This window comes from Hylobates moloch, unplaced genomic scaffold, assembly GCF_009828535.3.
Source record: "Hylobates moloch isolate HMO894 unplaced genomic scaffold, HMol_V3 SCAFFOLD_2, whole genome shotgun sequence".
NCBI classification, from domain to species: domain Eukaryota; kingdom Metazoa; phylum Chordata; class Mammalia; order Primates; family Hylobatidae; genus Hylobates; species Hylobates moloch.
In genome coordinates this window covers 136,831,320-136,854,526 of record NW_026652277.1, presented here as the reverse complement: position 1 = coordinate 136,854,526, position 23,207 = coordinate 136,831,320, and positions in this window count along the sequence as shown.

Genomic DNA, 23,207 nt, shown 5'->3' with positions numbered 1-23,207 from the left:
TGGCCAACATGGCAAAAATATAAAAATTAGCTGGGCTTGGTGGCAGGTACCTGTGGTCCCGGATACTTGGGAGGATCGTTTGAGCCTGGGAGGTTGAGGCTTCAGCGAGCCCTGATCACACCACTGCACTCCAGCCTGGGCAATAGGGCAAGACCCTATCTCAGAAATAAAAATAAAAGCTTACATAAATAAAATAAAAATATCATCATTTTCCAAAATATGGCACAATACATTATTACCAGAGTAAAGAATGAACATTCCTCTTTCTTTTTTTTTTTTTCCCGACACGGAGCCTCACTCTGATGCCAGGCTGGAGTACAGTGGCTCGATCTCTGCTCACTACAACCTCCGCCTCCTGGGTTCAAGCAATTCTCCTGCCTCAGCCTCCTGAGTAGCTGCAACTACATGTGCATGCCACCATGCCTGGCTAATTTGTGTATTTTTAGTAGAGATGGGGTTTCACCATTTTGGCCCAGGATGGTCTCGATCTCTTGACCTTGTGATCCACCCATCTCAGCCTCCCAAAGTGCTAGGATTACAGGCATGAGCCACTGCGCCTGGCCTCCTCTCTCTCTTTTTAAAAATATTTTGTTTTCCTGCCTCAGAAAAACATAGATGTGGTTCCTTAGAATTTCCCTGAATTTTTTCCAACAAATGAATTGGACATCCAATTATGCACTATCTTCTAGTTTTGTCTTGCTCATCTTTTATTATTGAAAGAGCAAAGAATGCATGCTGGGATGGAAGGTCTACCACCATCCTAATTCTTGCATCAGCTAAAGTGTCTTTGTCTGTAAATTACAAAAAATCACTCAGCCAGATTGGCTTAAGTAATAGAAATTTGTTAACTCGTATATCAGAAAATCCTGAAGTAGTCAGTAAATAGATTTGGGAGGGTTGATGTAGCTACTCATCAATGTCATCTTGGATCCAGCTTCATTTCATCTTTCCACTCTACACTCATCAGTGTCCTGGCTTCATACTCTGTCTGGTAACAAGATGGATGTAGTAGTTTCAGGCATCACATACAGACACAGCAGTGTCCACAGGTAGAAAGCAGGCCCTTCTCTATCCTTGTCATGGACAAGAACCAGGTCCCTGAACCACATGATCATAAACCAATTCCTGGCAGGAGAATAAGAATATCATAATTGATTCAGACTAATCAGGGTTGACTCCTGAGCTGGAGGTTACTCTAGAATTGCATGAAGAATAGATGAATATCTGAGCAAAACTAGGGTCCTGTTAAGAAAGAATAAGAAGGGAGTAGACATTGTATAGAAAACCAAGGCCTGCTATATCCTCTTTGTAGCATTTCCTGGTAGGTCTGTCCTACTTTAGAGCTCATATTGTTCTTCTCTGCCCTTTTTTAGTGATCTTTTCTTTTCTTTTCTTTTCTTTTTTTTTTTCTGAGATGGAGTCTCTGTCATCAGGCTGGAGTGCTATGGCACGATCTCGGCTCACTGCAACCTCCGCCTCCTGGGTTCAAACGATTCTCCTGGCTCAGCCTCCTGAGTAGCTGGGACTACAGGCACATGTTACCACGCCTGGCTAATATTTTGTATTTTTTAGTAAAGATGGGCCTTCACCATATTGGCCAGGCTGGTCTCAAACTCCTGACCTCAGGTGATCCACCTACCTTGGCCTCCCAAAGTGCTGGGATTACAGGTGTGAGCCACTGTGCCCAGCCTATAGTGATATTTTCAAATTCAAGATTTTCTGCTGGTAATAGCTCTCTGCTTTCCTGATACATACTGAAGCTTATTTACTATGATTCCTATTGCCTAATACACCTGATTCTAAGTAGAGATTATTTTAGGCACAAGCCTCCTTTCTCATGCCTTCTTGGTCTTTAGGGTATAACAATTTTAGTAATAATTGGGGGGAATTAAGAATTCCACTAACTGCTGGCCTACAGCAAATCCTAAAGGGCCAATATCTTACATTCATAATCAACTTCACTCTTTTCATTGAAAATTATACTCCCAATCTTCTGATGAGGGATGGAAAACAATCTGCTGTTTCCTGTGCCCTGCCCTAACTACTCCTTTTCCGTGATAGAATATTGTTCAGTTTCTTCCTAGCATTACTCTATTTATAATGTATTTATATACTTTATTCTTTTTTTTTTTTTTTTTTTTTGAGATGAAGTCTCACTCTGTTGCCCAGGTTGGAGTGCAGTGGTACGATCTTGGCTCACTGCAACCTCTGCCTCCCAGGTTCAAGCGATTCTCCTACCTCAGCCTCCTAAGTAGCTGGGATTACAGGCACACGCCACCACGCTCAGCTAATTTTTGTATTTTTAGTACAGATAGGGTTTCATCATGTTGTCCAGGCTGGTCTTGAACTCCTGACCTCAGGTGATCTGCCTACCTCAGCCTCCCAAAGTGCTGGGATTACAGGCGTGAGTCACCGCACCCAGCCTATCCTTTATTCTTTAATTTTTTGTGTCTTTATGGTGGTTGTCTTCTACTATGTATCCCACTTGTACCAGCGAGGGATATGAATACAAAACATTCATATGAAGAATGTTAACATGATTTGTACATATTATTTAAGCATTATTAGTATGTTACATCCCATGCCCACACTCAAGAAATTTGTGCGATTATAGAAGACAAATGTGGGTATGGTGGGAAAAGTACCAAAATTAGAATCAAAAGAGTGAAGTTTGAACATTAGCAACTTGCTTGATTTATGGCCTTACAGGGGAATATTTAACTTATCTTGGTCACTATTACCCTGTAGTAAAGTAAGGCTCATAATATTTATCTCAAGGACTGTTTTGAGATTAAATGAGATAATTGATATGAAAGTGCATTGTGGCTGGGCGCGGTGGTTCACACCTGTAATCCCAGCACTTTGGGAGGCCAAGGCAGGTGGATCACCTGAGGTTAGGAGTTCAAGACCATTCTGACCAACATGGAGAAACCCCGTCTTTACTAAAAAAAAATACAAAAAAATTAGCCAGGCGTGGTGGTGAATGCCTGTAATCCCAGCTATTCGTGAGGCTGAGGCAGGAGAATCGCTTGAACCCAGGAGGCGGAGGGTGCGGTGAGCTGAGATCATGCCATTGCACTCCAGCCTGGGCCACAAGAGTGAAACTCCGTCTCAAAAAAAAAAAAAAGAAAGTGCATTGTGAGAAATGTGAGACATTATGGGGGATTACTATTTTCATAGAGCCTATAAAAACATGAGGATATAGAGAAGTTTTTTTGTTTTGTTTTTTGGGGTTTTTTTGAAACAGAGTCTTGCTCTGTTGCCCAGGCTGGAGTGCAATGGCATGATCTCAGCTCACTGCAACCTCCCCCTTCCACGTTTAAGCGATTCTTCTGCCTCAGCCTCCCAAGTAGCTGTGACTATAGGCGCCCACTGCCATACCTGGCTAATTTTTGTATTTTTTTAGTAGAGACGAGGTTTTGGCATATTGGCCAGGCTGGTCTTGAACTCCTGACCTCAAGTCGTCTGCCCACCTCGGCCTCCCAAAGTGCTGGGATTACAAGCATGAGCCACCTCATCCAGCCTAGAGTATTTTTAATGTTCAGGAAAACTAAACCAATGGGTCAGTACAGAGAGGTAAAAACTAAACTAGCTATTGGCTTTATTCAGACAAAAATGTTTGACTAGCTAATGTCAGTGTCCAGCCCATATCCCTCCGGCCCACCCTGGAGGTCAACTGTATTTAGGTAGACAATTTGCTTACCCCCCAATGACTTTTCACCTTAAGCATCCCTCTGCCTGAAAGCTCTCAGGGAGTTAATTTCCTGGGGAGCAAACTTCAACCAGTAATGGGCAGATATTGATGGATAAAAACCCTTGCTTCCTTGTCTCTTGGAACAATTTCAGATGTGCTTTACAATGTGTCTCAGAGTGTCCATAGTGATAGTGAACCTCAGTTACTCATGGCAGTAACCTGTACATTGCATTGTACAACGCAAAGATAATGCATTGATCTTTGCCCTGTCTCCTTCCATTTCCTGTACCATTTCATTTCTCCCTGACCATAGTTCCTGGGATCACCTCTGTGTAGAAAAAAATAAACTCAGTTTCTCCCACCGTACTCTCACACCAGATGTGTGGGAGTTTCTTCCCACCAGCCAGCAAGCAATCACTTCTGCAGTGAATACCAGCTGGGTGTCCTCCAATATAATTCTGAACTACCTACCTGGAGATAGTATCAGATCCCACAGGTTGAGGGCTCAGTCCCCAAGACTTCTCTCACTTTTGATGCCCATCTCAAGCCCAGGTTCTTTCACCAGTGCTTCTGACTAACTAGCTATAAACTGGGATCCCAAACCCCACTTCTGGGTTCCATTAATTTGCTAGAGTCGCTCACAGGATTCAGGGAAACACTGGCTTGTTACAAAGGAGATTGCAAAGGATACGATGAAGAGATGCATAGGGTGAGGTATGGGAAGGGGTGTGGAGTTTCCATGCCCTCTTCAGGTGTGCCCCCCTCCAGGAAGCTCCATGTATTAAGCTATCTGAAAGCTCTCCATAACCTGTCCTCTTGTGCCTTTTATGGAGACTTCGATGGATAGGAATGTTAGCAACTGCGAGAAATGTGATTGGGCAAAAAGTGTATGATCTCATACTAATAGATTTGGTGGAGAAACCCAGCAAGTCCTGTCTGTCCGGATTCTTCTTGGCCTGTCGGTGCAGTTTTCCTTCTTCCAGGATACGGAGCAGGACCCCTTTTGAAATGAGGGTCTTATTGAGATGGAGCAGGGACCCCTTTTAGGGGTCTACTGGAAGCTCTTCCCCCAAGCATGAAATAAAGGAAAATCTTTAGTTTCTTCAGGGGAAATTCCAGGCACCTAGCTAGCCCTGAGAAGTAAATGAGCAACTTGACAAGCAGGACAGTAATAGTAGCTTAAAACAATTGGCAAGAAAGTTACAGTCATGAGATGTTTGGTTCCCTGCAGAAGCTAAAGATAAGGATTCAGGGAAACACTGGCTTGTCACAAAGGAGATTGCAAAGGATATGATGAAGAGATGCATAGGGTGAGGTATGGGAAGGGGTGTGGAGCTTCCATGCCCTCTTCAGGTGTGCGCCCCTCCAGGAAGCTGTTTTGTTTTGTTTTGTTTTCTTGATACGGAGTTTTGCTCTTGTTGCCCAGGCTGGAGTGCAATGGCATGATCTCGGCTCACTGCAACCTCCACCTCCCAGGTTCAAGCGATTCTCCTGCCTCGGCCTCCCAAGTAGCTAGGATTATAGGCATGCGCCACCACACCCAACTAATTTGTACTTTTAGTAGAGATGGGGTTTCACCATGTTGGTCACGCTGGTCTCCCACTCTTGACTTCAGGTGATCCACCTGCATGTGGCCTCCCAAAGTGCCACCACGCCTGGCCTAAATTTAACATCTTAACACATGTACCTGAATTGTTTTCCAGAAACTCAGACCCCCACTAAAGGGGTCCACTGGCACGTAGACCTCACGTAAGAATTGGGGACTGAACTCTGACCACGGTTCTTTGTTCTAAATTTCTTCCTGAGGGACCTGGAGGAAGTCATGCCCATGGGCCCGACCTATCATTTCTGTCTGCTGAACTCAACATTTTAAGGAAAGCTTCCCTTCCTCAACCAATTCCAAATAAAAAAATTTTGCATCTACCTATGACCTATAACACCCCACTTCAAGATATCTCATCTTTTTAAGCCAAACCAACGTATAGCCTTGATACATTTATGATTTTGCCTGTAATTTCTGCTTTGCTGAAATTTACCCCTGCCTTTAAAAAGTCTTGCTTGTAAGACACAGGGAGGTTGGGTCTTAAGTGTGAGCTGCCTGATTCTCTTTACTTGGCATTCTGCAAATAAATCCCCTCTGTATTAGTCTATTTCACACTGCTGATAAAGACATACTTGAGACTGGGTAATTTATAAAGAAAAAGAGGTTTAATGGACTCACAGTTCCACGTGGCTGGGAAGGCCTCACAATCATGGTGGAAGGTGAAAGGCATGTCTTACCTGGTGGCAGCCAAGAGAGAATGAGAGCCAAGCAAAAGGGGGTTCCCCTTATAAAACCATCAGATCTCATGAGACTTATTCACTACCACGAGTACAGTATGGGGGAAACCACCCCCATGATTCAATTATCTCCCACCAGGTCCCTCCCACAACACATGGGAGTTATGGGAGCTACAATTCAAGATGACACTGGAGTGGGGACACAGCCAAACCATATCACCCTCCCTCCTCCTGATGCAAAACCTCGGTGTGGTTGTTCGGCTTTTCTGCACCCGGTGAGAGGACCCCAGTTTGGTTCAGCAACATCATGACCTACAATCAGACAATGTAGTCAGATAATTTCTTTATGGCCAGCTCCAAGACAGAAAGGTGAGGAAAGATTAGAGTATATTTTTAGTTGCTATGGCCTGCCTTGAAGAGAAAAAGGAGCAGGTGAAAGGAAGGCAGGTCAGAGAGAGAGAGAGAGAGAGAGACAGATTCTGTTTCCTAAGGTCTAGTTCTGAGGCCTAAAGTATTGCAATATTATACCAAAAGACTACCTTTTACCTTTTTCACCCTGAAGCTACTTCAGGAACCAAAGACAAAAGGACAAAACCTTTAGCAAAAGATATGCTTATTGTTTCGGCCACTTAGCAAGTAACCAGGGCTATGGGAGTTATGAGCCAGGGACCGTGGTAGAAAAGATTTATATATATATAAATGTATATGTAAAATAGTATCACAACCTCCCAAATAAACTGCTTATGCCCAAATCCTTGTCTCAGAGTCCACTTTTGGGTGAAATCTGAAGTAAGACATTTGTTTTTCAGTTTTGAATATTCATTCTGTTGCATAAAACTTGCTTTACAAGCATGTGTTTGTGATGGTTCACATTTTTTGTTTGTCTTTGCTTTTAATTGTTCTTTTTATAAAGGAACACCGGAAATTGGAGAGTAGGACAGGAAGGAGGAAGAGGAAAAGAGGTGGAGAACTGAAAGCTGAGCTCTTTTTCTTAAGTGAAAAAACATGTTTTGAAAAAGGAAGTATTACTTTTTAAGTATGAATAAAACCAGTCATGAGGCAGAGGTGAGAGAGAACTGCGCGAACTGTGAGATGGGAAGGGTGGAAGGGAATGTCATCATTGTTCTGACCCCAGTATTCCTTCTGATAGGATTTTTCTAAATCTAGACTCTTACTGCCTCTTCTGGCCCCCACACTTTCTACTCTGCGAATTCCTCTTTCTTAACTACATTTCTCATCACCAGGGTAACACAATAAAATCTTCAAATGAGAAAAGAGAGGAAATGTCAAGCAGGACTGTGCAGAATGCTTTGCTTTGTCTCTAAGTTCTGAGCTTGGACGGGCTTCCTGGAGACCAGCCCATGCCTTCTGACGTCAAGGACAGGCCTGGACCTGAGAGGAGCAAGTCGGGAGGAGTGGGGGTGGGGAAATAGTTGGTGTCAGGAGGTAGGAGAGACAAAAGTGTGTTCAAGCATTTATCCAGAGTGCTATCACTCCCATACTGAATCTCAGCCTAGACCAATATCAATACTAATAACAGTCCTTAACATTAATCTTTTCTTTCTTTCTATTCTTCCAAAGCAGTGTAAAGTACTCCTTTCAAAGCAGTACCACATTACAAAATCTGCAAATCCCAGAAGTCAATAACCTGAAGACATGCCAGGAGCAGTGAAGAAAACAAGTGTCATGAGAGATGAGGCAATAAAGACAGCAAGCTGAGGAGGAGGCTGTTTTCAAGCCACTGATCAGAATACACAGTAGGTACCCTTTTTCCCCTGGTACCCAATGTCACCACCTCAAAGGGGTGATTTTTTTAATCGACGGCCTAAAGAATTCTTTTCAAATGACATGAGTTGCTTTGAGGACAGGTGGAATGAGATAGGCTCAAATACAAAGAAGAATCTTGCCAAAGTCCAAAGTCAGAGAAGAACCCACTGTGAAAGAGGAACCCACAAGAGTCAACATCTTGCTACTTCAACTAATTGCCCCCATTGGAAGGCAATGAAAGATGGACCAGAAGTTCACACACACACAAAAATAGAAAAACCTGGCTGGGCATGGTGGCTCTCACCTGTAATCTCAGTGCTTTGGGAGGTTGAGCCAGAAGGATCACTTGAAGCCAGGAGTTCGAGTCCAGCCTGGGCAACATAGCAAGACCTTGTCTCTATAAAAATAAAAATAATTAGCCAGGTGTGGTGGTGTGCACTTGTAGTCCTAGCTACACAGGAGGCCGAGGTGGGAGGATCACTTGAGCCCAAGTGTTCGAGGCTGCAGTGAGCTATGATCACACCATTGCATTGTAGCCTGGGCAACAGAGTACCTATCTCTAAAATAAATAAATAATGAAAGAAAATAAAATCCTATATTATTTCTCATCTAGATATTATAATATCCTCCTGAGAGACCACCCAAAGAGTGCCATGAAAGGTAGAGCTAAATTCTGTCTCTGGGCACTGGATTTTCAAGCCAGGAGCAAGGGACTGGATAACTACAACTTGCTTATAGTTCTGCCCCCAGGAACTTAATGCAAAGTATTAAAAAAAGAACACCTAACAGGAACTCACCAATGCCTCTCACTAGGATCTTTCCTGACTTCAGCACGTTTTATAAAACACACATGGATTGTTTCTTCTCTCAGTGCCTTTGAAGAGACAAAGGTTATCCTTGTAAGAATGAATAGGGCTTATAAGTAGAGTTCTTAGCAAGGAAGAGATGGGAATATTTAATTAAAGGAGACCATTTGCTGGGTGTATGGGACTGGCTTTGGTGATAAAGTAGATGCTCTACATCCACTCAGCCCACCTTTGATTTTTTTTGCTGCAGCTGTAATGCACTTTCCTATGCATGCTGACAGGGTCCCACCGCAAGTTCCTCTTCATCTCTCTGACTTCCTTTACCAAGGAAGCAGTGGGAGCCTATATGCTAGGAGCTTATACGTGTACAGGGCAAGCCCAAAGGAGAAATACTCCCCCATTAGAACCCCAGCCAGTGGTGCCTGGAAGCCAAGAGATAAATTGTGCAGCCTCCCCTCTTTTGCAGGGGCCATTCTCAAGTGTATTCCACATGGTTCGTCAAAGGATCCTCAGAAGGCCTGAGCCCAATTGCCCCCTGTGGTAATTAGTTCAATAACATCCCCCCCCGCCCTTTTTTTTTTTTTACTTTTCCATCTTCCTTCTCTCAATAAGCTTACTCCTTCGTTCCTACTTTCTAGAGTCATTTTGCAAATAAATTACCTGAACTCAATTACTTACTTCATGCTCTACTTTTGGGTGGACCCAAACTAAGACAGTAATACCTGGTGTAATTGGAGAAAGCATCCCCTAAGGATGGTATTCTGGAAGAGGTTTACTCACCGGTCAGATGAAAACAAAAGCTCCATTGCTAGTAGTAATTGTGGTGTTGATAACCTCTGGCATAACAATCAAACTCTCACCTGTGGTGGACACGATGTTGTGGAAGGGAAAGCTTCACTTACATAGTATCTAATACTGGGATGAAAGGGGGCAATGGTAATTATAAGAGTAGTGGAATTGACTGGCTTTTGTGAAATGCCATAAAAGTTTTGAAGAGTGCCTCAAAGAAAAAGACAAATTCAGGTCAGCCAACTATCAGGTCAAGATACTCTGTGAAAGTCAGAAGTCTTCCATGACAGCAAGTAAAGGGACCTTGTAGCAAAACGGCAGTCTGGCCAGGCACAGTGGCTTGCTCCTGTAATCCCAGCTACTTGAGAGGCTGAGGCAGAAGGATCGCTTGAGCTCAGGAGTTTAAGGCTGCAGTGAGCTATGATTGTGCCTGGGCAACAGAGTGAGATCCCGTCTCTGAAACAGAAAGAAAAGAGAGAGAGAAAGAGAAAGAAAGGAAAGAAAGAAGGAAGGAAGGAAGGAAGGAAGGAAGGAAGGAAGGAAGGAAGGAAGGGAGAGAGGGAGGGAGGGGAGGGGAGGGAGGGAGGAAGGAAGGAAGGAAAGAAAGACGAAAGGGCAGTCTGTGCTAAAATTCAAGCTCCAAATTTAATCTTAGGGGTGGCAGAATGGCAAAGGAAACTGAATATACAGGTCTTCTACACTAAAGATCTATGATAAAGTCACAGCTTTGATAGGGAAACAGTGGGACTCAGACTTGGGGTGAAGGCATCTGTGAGGATATGGATGAGGACCTTAAATCCTGGGTGCTCTTGAATCAGGGAGGCTACAGAAACCAGTCTCCTGCCTTTTGCTGGAGGTCAGCAGTCTTCCCTTGCCTGAAGAGGATGAAAACCTTCCTGAGTTGAGTGTCTTGGAAGATGTTACTCGTGCTCCTTGGGATCCCTCCAGTGACTCCCCTAACTGCCTGCAGCTTGAAAATGTGTCAAGTTCTAGCATACCGTAAGAGGGAAGGTACTGTTTCTTCTATGGGAAGAAATAACTTGCTGAAAGAATTACAGAAAAATTCTGACAGGAAAGAGGAAAAGATCTATGGGAATAAATCTGAAGGTGTTAAATTGAATAGGTAAGTGAGATATAAGGCTGAATACAGGAGAGTGTAATTCTCCCATGACTCACGGTAACATCCTGTCAAGGACACCTGGAGTTTGTCCCAACACACTGCTAAGACGGTGCCTTGAAACTTGGACATGATAACAATGTAGAGATGCCACAGCTGTCTATTTAAAAAAAGGTCAGAAGGCTCAAGGAAGTGGGCATAAGGGAATGAGATTTTTATGTGAGACCCATCGTCTGACTCTTTCCTAGTGTACCCCCTTAAGGTAAGAAGGAACATACCAGCATTTTATGAAAGGTTAGTGGCAGTGGCCTCTATGAATTGGGGTTCACAGCATAAAATTCTGCCACAGAATTGAGCCTTCTAGGGTCAATGGGAATAAGAAGAATTCAATTATTTGAGAGTCCAGGTAGCTGCACTTAAACATCAAAGGCCAGATGGACATAATTCATGTAATATGCGAGACTACAGGGGTAACCAGGGTTTTGCCAGGCCCCTGGAGATTTGTGATAATAGATCTTCATGTTCCCAGGAGTGAGATGGATAGGCAGCCTACAAAAATATTACCTGACTTTCATAACCAGAAAAAAAGTAAAAACAGGTGAGCAGTAGGCTAGGATCAGTCCCACAGTAGAAAAGCATAATATTTAGACCAGAGTGAGTTATCAGACCCAGAACCCAATAATTGAAGGGGAAGCGTGATCTGCTCAAGGAAAGGCCCTGCAATCACATCATAAATATATATATATATATGTTAACTCTCCAATTCTTCCCCTAAAGAGACCAATGGCTATTTATTCAGACCTTTCAAGGGCTGTTAGATATAGGATCTGAGGTGACACTAATAACAGGGGACCCAAATGCTATCATGGCCCCATTGATAAAGGTGATGGATAATATGGTAATTACCCTGATTTGATCCTTACACATTGTATATACATATTGAAATATTATACTGTACTCCATCAATGTGTACAATTATATGTCAATCAAATATAATAACTGGCCGGGCACAGTGGCTCATGCCTGTAATCCCAACATATTGTGAGGCTGAGGTGGGAGGATTGCTTGAGCCCAAGAGTTCAAAACCAGGCTGGGCAACATGGCAAGACCCTGTCTCTAGAAACAATAAGAAATTAGCCAGGTGTGGTGGTGTGTGCCTGTAGTCCCAGCAACTTGGAAGGCTGAGGTGTGAGGATTGCTTTAGCCTGGAAGGTCAAGGCTTCAGTAAGCCGTGGTCATGCCACTGCATTCCAGCCTGGGTGACAAAGTGAGATCCTGTCCCCCAAGTAAATAAGCAGGCAAATAAAAGTCATGTGGATATACGAATAAGAGTAGAAATGAACGTGCACATCTTCATGCCTCACACTAATGTTCTCTGGAGAACATCCATCACTGAGAGGCTCTTAACAACCAGGAAAACAGGCTACTCCTTGGGTAGATGTCAGCCAGCCTCTATTCTTGGCACTCCAATGCTAGTGCAACGGACCCATCAACATAGTAGCTTTGTCAGCAGGTATGGAGGCCATGCAAGGCCCCAACTGTATTGGCTCATTCTCACCAAGCTGGCATAGCTACTGCATCTACAAAGTTCTGACTTGTCAGCAGCAAAAACCAATAACACACATTCAGCAGAGTACCAACCCTCAAGGACATCAGCCAAGAACTTAGGGGCAAATTGATTGCATCAGATCCCTCATCCTCCCTCCAGAGAAGACAGTGATTCATCCTTACTGGAATTGTTTCCTGTTCTGAATATGAGTTTGTCTTCCTTGCTCATAGTGTAGCTTCTAGGATTATTATCTGACAGCTTACAGAATGCTTCATTTACTAATGTGGTAACCTGTATAACATCAGTTTGGACTAAAGGACCCATAGTGAAGGAGGCACAACAAGACAACATGGGCACAAGACTATGGGATCCACTGTTCCTACCATATACTACAGTATCCACAAGTTGCTGAACTGATAAAATGTTGGAATGAACAATTAAGAGATTGGCTAGTTTGGAGACAATACTCTGCATGATTAGGATTTGGCCTACAGGATGTGATATGCACATTGAGTCAATGCTGTGTATCTAATAGCTAGGATACATAAGTCTGGAAACCAAGGTGGAGAAGTTGAATTGGCTTCTCTCACCATCATTCCCAGCGACCCACTTGCAGAATTTGTGCTTCCTATGTTCACATCCTTAGGCTCTGCTAACATTCTTAAAAAATACAAAGAATTATTTTTATAAATTTTTACTGGTGGTGGGAGGGAGAAAAATGACTTGTATCAATACATAGTATTAGTACACAGCATTAATACACAGCAAGAATCTCACAGGATCTGTTGCTATGACTACCCCCTGCTCACTTTGGCTCTTTATGCCAAAGGACTAGTAGACAAAGAAAGGCATTTTTTATACTGGCAAGGTAATTGATCCTGATTATCATAAGCATCTAGGATTATTGCTAAATAATGAAGGCAGTAAGGAGTATTTCTAGATCTCAAAAGATTAACTGGGATTCACCTAGCTCTTTCATACCTGGCGAAAGCACTGAATGAAAAATTATAGCAGCCTCAGCCTGACGTGGGTAAGCCAACCAAGAGCTTGGATTCCTCAAGGATGAAGACACTTGGATCTCCCCACCAACCAAATAACTTAGATTAGCTGAAGTGCTCACCAAGGGTAAGGAAAATCTGGAATGGGTGGTGGAAATCTGAGCAGGACCTGATGAATATCAGTTATGGCCTTTTGAGCAGTTGCAGCAAGGGACATCTACTTGCTACACTAAGTCTCATCTGGAGTCCTTTTAACAATTAGCAGCTAGCTATGACCTTAAAGAGCTGGTGACAGAATGAATTTCATATAGAGCAAAAATGGATCTGAAATGTAAGGGATAGATTGTAGGAGATACTTTTGATGTCCTGTGCCACTTCTTTTGATTTCAGCTGCAAAGGTGTTGGACAGTTCCTATGCATGTCACAGTTTTCCCTCAAGCACCTGCTGGATCTCTCTGCCTTCCTGACTCCCACTCTCTCCAAAGCCACAGGAGTTCACTAAGCTCACATTGAATAACCAGACACACAGAGACGTTAATTCCCCTGGTAGCCACCCTCAATCAGTGAGTGAAAGGAGACAGCAGATAAATGTGTTAGCCTTTCGTCTTTGGGAGAGAAAATTCTGAGATTCATTTTACAAGATTCTTCAGCGACTGAGTCCCAATTGACCAAAGTGGTAACCAACTCAACAATGTGTCCTTCAATGGCTTTTCCTTATCTCTCTCATATTCTTGCTTTTCAAGATCACCTATCAAGTAAACTTATTCAGTCCTTGCTTGCAAAGGAAGCCAAGCAGATGGATAAACCAGTTGGCTGCTGGTTGATTGTGATATTCATAGAAAGGGTTGGCTGTGTTGTTAGAGAAAAAGCTAATGATAGTGTTGGTCAACAAAGTGAAGTTAACTGAAAATTGGAAATAAACATTTATTGTGCATGTATTATGCATCAAACATTTTAGAAGGTTTTCAATATCATTATCAATTGATGATAGAGATGAGTTTTCTGAATTCATGGGAACAAAAATAAGGAAAAAAGAGAAAGAAGCACATAGCAAGAAACCAACAAACCATAGTCAAACTCTTTTATAATGATGTTTACCAACTTGCAGCCATCTAGATTAACCACTTATCTAAAGAAACAAGAACCACCTTATTTAGGCTTATTTTATGTACCATGCTTCGGGTGTGTTAGGAGGTGGAAGTGAGAGTTGGAGCATGATTGATGTGTGGTATGTCCATATAAATACAACAAAATTCTGTTCTAAAAATATGAAATAATGGCTGGGCATGGTGGCTTACATCTGTAATCCCAGTGCTTTGGGAGGTTGAGGCAAGAGGATTACTCAAGACCAGGAGTTCAGGACCAGCCTGGGCAATGTAGCAAGATCCCATCTCTATGAGAATTAAAAAGTATATATTCCCAGCACTTTGGGAGGCCAAAGCGGGCAGATCATTTGATGTCAGGAGTTTGAGACCAGTTGAAACCCGTCTCTACAAAAATACAAAAAAAATAGCCAGGTGTGGTGGCAGATGCCTGTAATCCCAGCTACTTGGGAGGCTATGACAGGAGAATCGCTTGAACCTGGGAGGTGGAGGTTGCAGTGAGCCGAGATCAAGCCACTGCACTCCAGCCTGGGCGACAGAGTGAGACTCTGTCTCAAAAAAAAAAAAAAAAAAGAGAGAGAGATAATTAAAAAAAAAAATAGGTGTTAGCTATTTGGGAGGTCGAGGGTGGGAAGACTGCTTGAGCCCAAGAGTTCCTGCCTGGGTGACAGAGAAAGATCCTGTCTAAAATAAATAAATAAATAAATAAATAAATAAATAAATAAATAAATAAATAACTTAAAATATTAAATAATTCAACATGTAACATGAGAGAGATATAAGAAATACTCAAGATCATTTAGTCCAATCTCCTCATTTTACAGATGAAGAAAAGAGGTAGCTTAGTGGCAACATGAGACCCAGAATACCAAGATTCTGATTCTCTTTCCATTATACGTGGAGACTTGCACCAAGAGAAGAGTTGTCATTTAGAAAATGTTTAACTCAAAATGTTTTCCTTATTTGTGTGCAGTCTTACAAAAAGCTAGTATGATTATTGATTCCATTGGAGTTCAGTTGCTTGTACACAGTCTATAGTGATTCTGAGTCCCTTATACCTTGCTGTATGGCCTTAGATTGAGTACCATTCAAATACTGAATGTTCCTAAGAGGCATAACATTGAGATGCAAACAAGAGACCTGAAAAGTACTTTTGAGATCACCTGGCCAACCCCAAAGAAGTTTTTGTAGATCTTTAGTATAGGCGCTTTTGTAGATATTTAGTATCATTTTCAATTGACTGCCTAACTTGGTCTCTATGATTCTTCTGGCCAAAATGGGAAGAAAGAATAGAAACAAGAAGAAAGAAGAACATTTCCTCTACCTCTTTCTTCTTTCAAATCTTATATTTAGACGTCCTCTTTAGCTAACCATGACCTTGGATAGGAAATGTCTATTTCATCTCCATGAGGAAACCACTCAATAAACACTTATTGATTGATAGAACAGCATTCTCTGATTGTCTGTTCACTGGAATGCACTTCCCATAAATAGCAAGAGCACTTTGCATTCATGAATCTTCCTTAATTGTGGCAAAATATAAATAACATAAAATTTAGCATTTTAACCATTTTTAAGTGTATCATTTAGTGCACTAAGTAGATGCACACTGTTGTACAACCATCACCACCATTCATTTCTGGACCTTTTTCGTCTTCCCCAATTGAAACCCTATACATTAAACAATAACTCTCCATTCCCTTCTCCCTCTAGCCCCTGGAAACCACCATTCTACTTTCTGTCTCTATGAATTTGAGTGTTCTAGCTACTTCATATAAGTAAAACATCATATGATATTTGTCCTTTTGTAACTGGCTTATTTCACTTAATGTAATATCTTTAAGTTTCATTTATGTACCATGTGTCATTCTTTTTAAGATTGAATAACATTCTGTTGTATATACCACATTCTGTAAATCCGTATTTATCCGTCAATACACATTTGGGCTGCTTCCATCTTTTGGCTTCTGTGAATAATGCTGCTGTGAACATCGGTGTACAAATTATCTTTTCAAGTCTTTGCTTTCAGTTATTTTGGGTATACAGTTAGAGGTGAAATTTCTGAATCATACAGTAATTCTGTCAATTTTCTGAGCAACCAGCATACTGTTTTCCACAGTGGCTGTACCATTTCACATTTCAACCGGCAATTTCAACCACAGGGATCCCAATTTCTCCATGTACCACTTGTTATTTTCTGTTTGGGTTTGTTTTGTTTTTTTGATAGCAGCCATTCTAATGGGTGTGAAGTGGTATCTCATTGTGGCTTTGATTTGCATTTATAATTAGTGATGTTTTGACCATCTTTTTATGTGTTTATTGGCCATCTGTATATCTTCTTTAGAAAAATAACAATTCAAGTCCTTTGTCCATATTTTAATTGGGTTATTTGCTTTTCGTGTTGAACTTTAGAAATTCTTTATACGCTCTGGATATTAATCCTTTATCCGAAGCATGATCTGCAAATGTTTTCTCATATTTCACGGGCTACCTTTTCACTCTCTTGTTAGTATCTTTTGACACGTAAAAGTTTTTTATCCTGATGAAGTTCAAATTATCTATTTCTTCTTTTGCTGCCTATGCTTTTGATCCATTAACTGTTGAGCTCACATCTCAATCCTAATTTTAATTCTTAACCTTAACTGCTACTGCCTGGGGTTAATCTAGGTTTTCTGGGGCCTGAAACATACACAATTTGGGAAGACCTAAAAAATACAAAGAATGTTATTTTTATAAATTTTTACTTAATTTTATCACCATGTATCGTGTGCTAGGAGCCTCCCCTCCTTGGAAAAAGTCAGGCAAACTTGACAGCTCTCTGTTCCTCAGCCTCAATGTCCTGTCTGTTTTACCTTATGGATATTTCACATCCATCCTTCTTTTTTTCCTACTCTCACTGCCTTATTTCAGGTCAGTGGTTCATCATCTCTCACCAGAATAAGTGCAATAGCCTGCTAACTAGTCTCCTTGTTTATAGAGTTGTCCCATAATCGATTTTCCACAGTCACAAGAATGATGTAACTAAAATGAAAATACGATTATTTCATGTTCCTGCTTAAAGCCCTCCAATGGCTCATGATTGCCTTCGGGACAGAGACCCAATCCTCTTGTCAAGGCATGGAAGTCCCCCTTCCATGAATAATCTTGACACCTGTTCCACCTCACATTCTGACATCCCTCTCAAACTGTGCTCTAGCCATATTACACTACTTGCTTTTCCCTAAATAGGCCAGGCTTTCATCTAATCTCCAGGGCTTTGCCCTTACCCTTCTTAGAGCTTGTAGTCTACCTTCTTACCCATTTTACCTGAAAAACTCAGCCTTCAGGGTCCATTCAAGCACTATGTTTGTATGTATGAAGCTTTCTCTGACACCCCAAGTCTAGGTTAAGTGACTCTCTTGGAGTTCCTTTCACGCTCACCCACTTTGTAGCATCTAATTCTTCATTTGTCTGTCTTCACTAGATTTTTAACTTCTTCAGGATAGAGACTACTGCCCTGAAGAGACTACTTTTTAGTCATCACTGCAGCCTCAGTACCTGGAACACAATAGGCAGTCAACGAATATTTCTGCATAAACAATCTCATGAAACAAACAGGCGCTAAGTATAGATTTCTTGCCTAACTAGTTTCTCTCATTTTCTCTCTTTCACACGCTGACTTTGCTAGATTTTTTTAAAAGTGAGGTTCTGGGTGATGGGATTATGGGTGTGATATGGTTTGGATCTGTGTCTCTACCAAATCTCATGTGGAATTGTAATGTCCTGTTGGAGGTGGAGCCTGGTAGGAGGTGATTGGATCATGAGGGCAAAGTTTTCATGAATGGGTTAGCACCATCCCCTTGGTGCTGTTCTCATGATAATGAGTGGGTGACTTATCATGAGATTTGGCTGTTTAAAAGTGTGTAGCACCTACCCCCACTCTCTCTTTCTCCTGCTCTGGCCACGTAAGACGTGCTTGCTTCCCCTTCACCCTCCTCCATGATGGTAAGTTTCCTGAGGCCTCCCTAGAAGCAAAAGCTTCTATGCGTCCTCTGCATCCTGCAGAACTGTGAGCCGATTAAACCTTTTTTCTTTATAAATTACCCAGTCTCAAATATTTCTGTATAGTAATGTAAGAATAGACTAATGCAGAAAATTGGTACCAAAGAGTGGGGCATTGCTGTAAAGATATCTGAAAATGTGGAAGTGACTTTGGAACTGGGTAACTGTCAGAGATTGGAAGAGTGTGGAGGGCTCAGAAGAAGATAGGAAAATGAGGGAAAGTTTGGAACTTCCTAGAAACTGGTTAAATTTTTGTGACCAAAATGTTGTTAGTGATATGGACAATGAAGTCCAGGCTGAGAAGGTCTCAGATGGTGATGAGGAATTATTGAAAACTGGAGCAAATGTCACTTTTGTTATGCCTTAGCAAATAATTTGGTTGGATTGTGCCTCTGCCCTAGGGATCTGTGGAACTTTGAATTTGAGAGTGATGATTTAGGGTATCTGGCAGAAGAAATTTGTAAGCAGCAAAGCATTCAAGATGTGGCCTGGCTGCTTCTCAATGTATGCTCATATGTGTGAGAAAAAAAAATGATCTGAAACTGGAACTTATATTTAAAAGGGAAACAGAGCATAAAACTTTGGAAAATTTGCAGCCTGGTCATGTGGTAGAAAGGAAAAGCCTATTTTCAGCAAAGGAATTCAAGCAGGCCACAGAAATGTGCATAATGAAAAGAAAAGCAAATGCTGATAGCCAAGACAATGGGCAGAAGGCCTCCAAGGCATTGAAGGTAACCTCTCCCATCACAGGCCTGAAGCCCTAGGAGGGAAAAATGGTTTCATGAGCCACACCCTGGGCCCTGCTGCCCTGTGCAGCCTCAGGACCCTGCTTCCTGCTCTGTCTCCAGTTTTGGCTCAAAGGGCTCCAGATACAGCTTGGGCTGTTGCTTCAGAGGGTGCAAGCCATAAACCTTGGTGGTATGAAGCCTGCGGATGTGCAGAGTGCAAGAGTTGAGGTTTGGGAGCCTCTGCCTAGATTTCAGAGGGTGTATGGAAAAACCTGGATGTGTAAGCAGAAGCCTGCTGTAGAGGCAGAGCCCTCATGGAGAACCTCTACTTGGGCAGCGCCGAGGAGAAATTTGTGGTTGGAGACCCCACACAGAGTCCTCACTGGGACATTGCCTAGTGGAGCTGTGAGAAGAGGGCTGCCATCCTCCAGCCCTTAGAATGTTAGAGCCACTGGCAGCTTGGACCCTGTGCCTGGAAATGCCACAGGCACTTGATGCCAGCCCATGAGAGCAACTGTGTGGCCTGAACCCTGTAAGGCCACAGGAGTGGAGCTGCCCAAGGCCTTGGGAGCCCACCTCTTGCATCAGTGTGCCCTGGATGTAAGACATGGGGTCAAAAGAGATTATTTGGGAGCTTTAAGATTTAATGACTGCCCTGCTGGGTTTCAAACTCAAAAGAAACTGGGTTTCTTTTGGCCAATGTCTCCCTTTTGGAATGACAATGTTTACCCAGTGCCTATACCCCCTGATATGGTTTGGCTCTGGGTGCCCACTCAAATCTCATCTTGAATTGTAATCCCCATGTGTTGAGGGAGAGACCTGCTGGGAGGTGATTGAATCATGGGGACAATTTCTCCCATGCTATTCTCATGATAGCGAGTGAGTTCTCACAAGATCTGATAGTTTAAAGTGGGATCTCCCCCTTTACTTTCTCTCTCTCTCTCTCTCTCCTGCCACAATGTAAGATGTGCCTTGCTTCCCCTTTGCCTTCTGCCGTGATTGTAAGTTTCCTGAGGTCTCCCCAGAATGTGGAACTGTGAGTCAATTAAACCTCTTTCCTTTATAAATTACCCAGTCTCAGGTATCCTTTATAGCAGTGTGAAAACAGACTAATACAAAAAATTGGTACTGGGATAGTGGGGTATTGCTGTAAAGATACCTAAAAATGTGGAAGCAACTTTGGAACTGGGTAACAGACAGACACTGGAACAGTTTGGAGGGCTCAGAGGAAGATAGGAAGATGTGGGAAAGTTTGGAACTTCCTAGAGACTTGTTGAATGAATTTGACCAAAATGCTGAAAGTGATATAGACAATGAAGTCCAGGCTGAGTTGGTTTCAGATGAAGATGAGGAACTTATTGGGAACTGGAGTAAAGGTCACTCTTGCTATGGTTTAGCAAAGAAACTGGCAGCATTTTGCCCCTGCCCTAGAGATCTGTGGAACTTTGAACTTAGATGATTTAGGGTATCTGGCAGAAGAAATTTCCAAGCAGCAAAGCATTCAAGAGGTGACCTAGCTTTTTCTGAAAGCATACAGTCATATGCATTCACAAAATGATTATCTGAAACTGGAACTTCTATTCAAAAGGGAAGCAGAGCATAAAACTTTAGGAAATTTGCAGCCTGACCCTGTGGTAGAAAAGAAAAACTTACTTTCTGGGGAGAAATTCAGGCCAGTTGCAGAAACTTGCATAAGTAACAAGAAGAGGAATATCAGTTGCCAAGACAATGGGGAAAATATCTACAGAGCATTTCAGAGATCTTTCTGGCAGCCCCTCCCATCACAGGCCCACAGGCCTAGGAGGAAAAACATGGTTTCATGGGCTGGGCCCAAGCCCTTGCCACTTTGTACGGTCTTGAGACTTGGTGCCTTTTATCCCAGCTGTGGATAAAAGGGACCAACATACAGCTCAGGCTGTTGCTTCAAAGGGTGTAATCCCCAAGCCTTGGTGGCTTACACATGGTGTTGGGCATGTAGGTGCACAGAAGTTAAGAACTGAGATTTGAGAACCTCTGCCTAGATTTCAGAGGATGTATGGAAACATCTGGATGTGCAGGCAGAAATTTGCTGCAGGGGTTGAGTCCTCATGGAGAACCTCTGCTAGGTCAGTGCAGAAGGGAAATGTGGGGTCAAAGCCCCTACACAGAGTCCCCACTGGGGTACTGCCTAGTGGTGCTGTGAGAAGAGGGCCACCATCCTCCAGATCCCATAATATTAGATCTACTGACAGCCTGCACCATGTGTCAGGAAAAGCCACAGGCACTCAACACCAGCCCATGAAAGCAGCCATGGGGGCTGCATCCTGAAGAACCACAGAAGCAGAGCTGCCCAAGGCCTTGGGAGCCCACTTCTTGCATCAGCATGTCCTGGATGTGAGACATGGAGTCAAAATAGATTATTTTGGAGTTTTAAGATTTAATGAGTGCCTTGTCAGGTTTCACACTTGCATGGGGCCTGTGGCCCCTTTGTTTTGGCCAATTTCTCCCAGTAGGAATGGGAACATTTACCCAATGCCTGAACCCCCATTGTATCTTGGAAGTAACTAACTTGCTTTTGATTTTACAGTCTCATAGGTGGAAGGGACTTCGCTTGTCTCAGATGAGACTTTGGGCTTGGACTTTTGGGTTAATGCTGGAATGAGTTAAGACTTTGGGAGACTGTTGGGAAGGCATGACTGTGTTTTGAAATGTGAGAAGGATATGAGATTTGGGAGGGAACAGGTGTGGAATGATATGGTTTGGCTCTGTGTCTCCACTCAAATCTCATATTGAATTGAAATCCGCATGTGTCAGGGGAGGGACCTGCTGGGAGGTGACTGTGATACAGAAGGAAAGTGCTGGGAAGGGAAGGGCACAGTCCCTTCAAATAATACAGAACGGGGGAAGGGTGTGGTCCCTGGCTAGGGCTACACCCCCAGGCCTATGCCCATGGACCTAGGTGAGCACAGGCATTTTTGTTTTCCTGCCCAAATGTTGCATTTCCCAAGACTACCCTGGCCTGCCACCCCCACCATCCTGCGCCTGTGCCTATAAAAACCCGGGGACCCTAGCAGGCAGACACAGGTGGCTGGATGTCGAGAGGAGCACATCAGTGGAGGAACACACAGGCAGCTGGATGTTGAGAGGAGCACATCAGCAGAGTAACACACAGGCAGCTGGATGTTGAGAGGAGCACATCAGCAGAGTAACACACAGGTGGCTGGATGTCAAGAGGCGCACATCAGTAGAGGGACACATAGGCAGCTGGACATTGAGAGCAATGCACTGATAGGCACCAGCAAACCAGCAGGCCGTCGACTGGCAGAACAACAAGGAGTTTGACTGGGGCAGTCGGAGAAGAGCCAGGGCTGTCGAGTGGCTCGACTCCAGGGGAAAACTATCTCCCTTCTGGCTACCCCATCTGCTGAGAGCTACTTCCCCTCAATAAAACCTTGCACTCATTCTCCAAGCCCACGTGTGATCCAATTCTTCCAGTACACCAAGGCAAGGACCCCAGGATACAGAAAGCCCTCTGTCCTTGTGATAAGGCAGGGGTCTAATTGAACTGGCTAACACAAGCCACCTACACACAGCTAAGCTAAAAGAGCACCCTGTAACACATGTCCACTGTGGCTTCAGCTATAAACATTCACCCCAGACACTGCCTTGGGGTCTGAGCCTCACAGCCTGCCCATCTCTGTGCTCCCCTAGAGGTTTGAGCAGCGGGGCACTGAAGAATTGAGTCACACTCCCATTGCACGCCCTGCGAAGGGCACAAGGGAACTTTTCCTGTTTCAGTTGGATCATGGGGGTGGCTTCCCCCATGCTCTTCTTGTCATGGTGAGTGAGCTTTCACAAGATCTGATAGTTTTATAAGTGTTTGGTAGTTCTGTCTCTCTTTCTCTCTTTCTCACCTGACACCATGTAAGATGTGTCTTGCTTCTCCTTCACCTTCCTCCATGTTGTAAGTTTTCTGAGGGGCAAAGTTCTCACAAATAGGTTAGCACCATTCACTTGGTGTTGTTCTCATGACAGTGAGTTACCATGAGATCTGATTGTTTAAAAGCATGTAGCACCTCCCCGCTCTCTTTCCCCCTCCTGCTCCAGCCATGTAAATTGTGCCTGCCTCCTCTTCACCTTCTGCCATGATTGTAAGTTTCCAGAGGCCTCTCCAGAAGCAGAAGCTTCTATGATTCCTGTACGGCCTGCAGAACTGTGAGCCAATTCAACCTCTTTTCTTTATGAATACCAGACTCAGGTATTTTTTTTATAGCAATGTGAGAACAGACTAATACAGGGTGTCTTACCAGCTGAGCATCCCAAATCTGAAAACTCAAAATCTAAAATGCTCCAAAA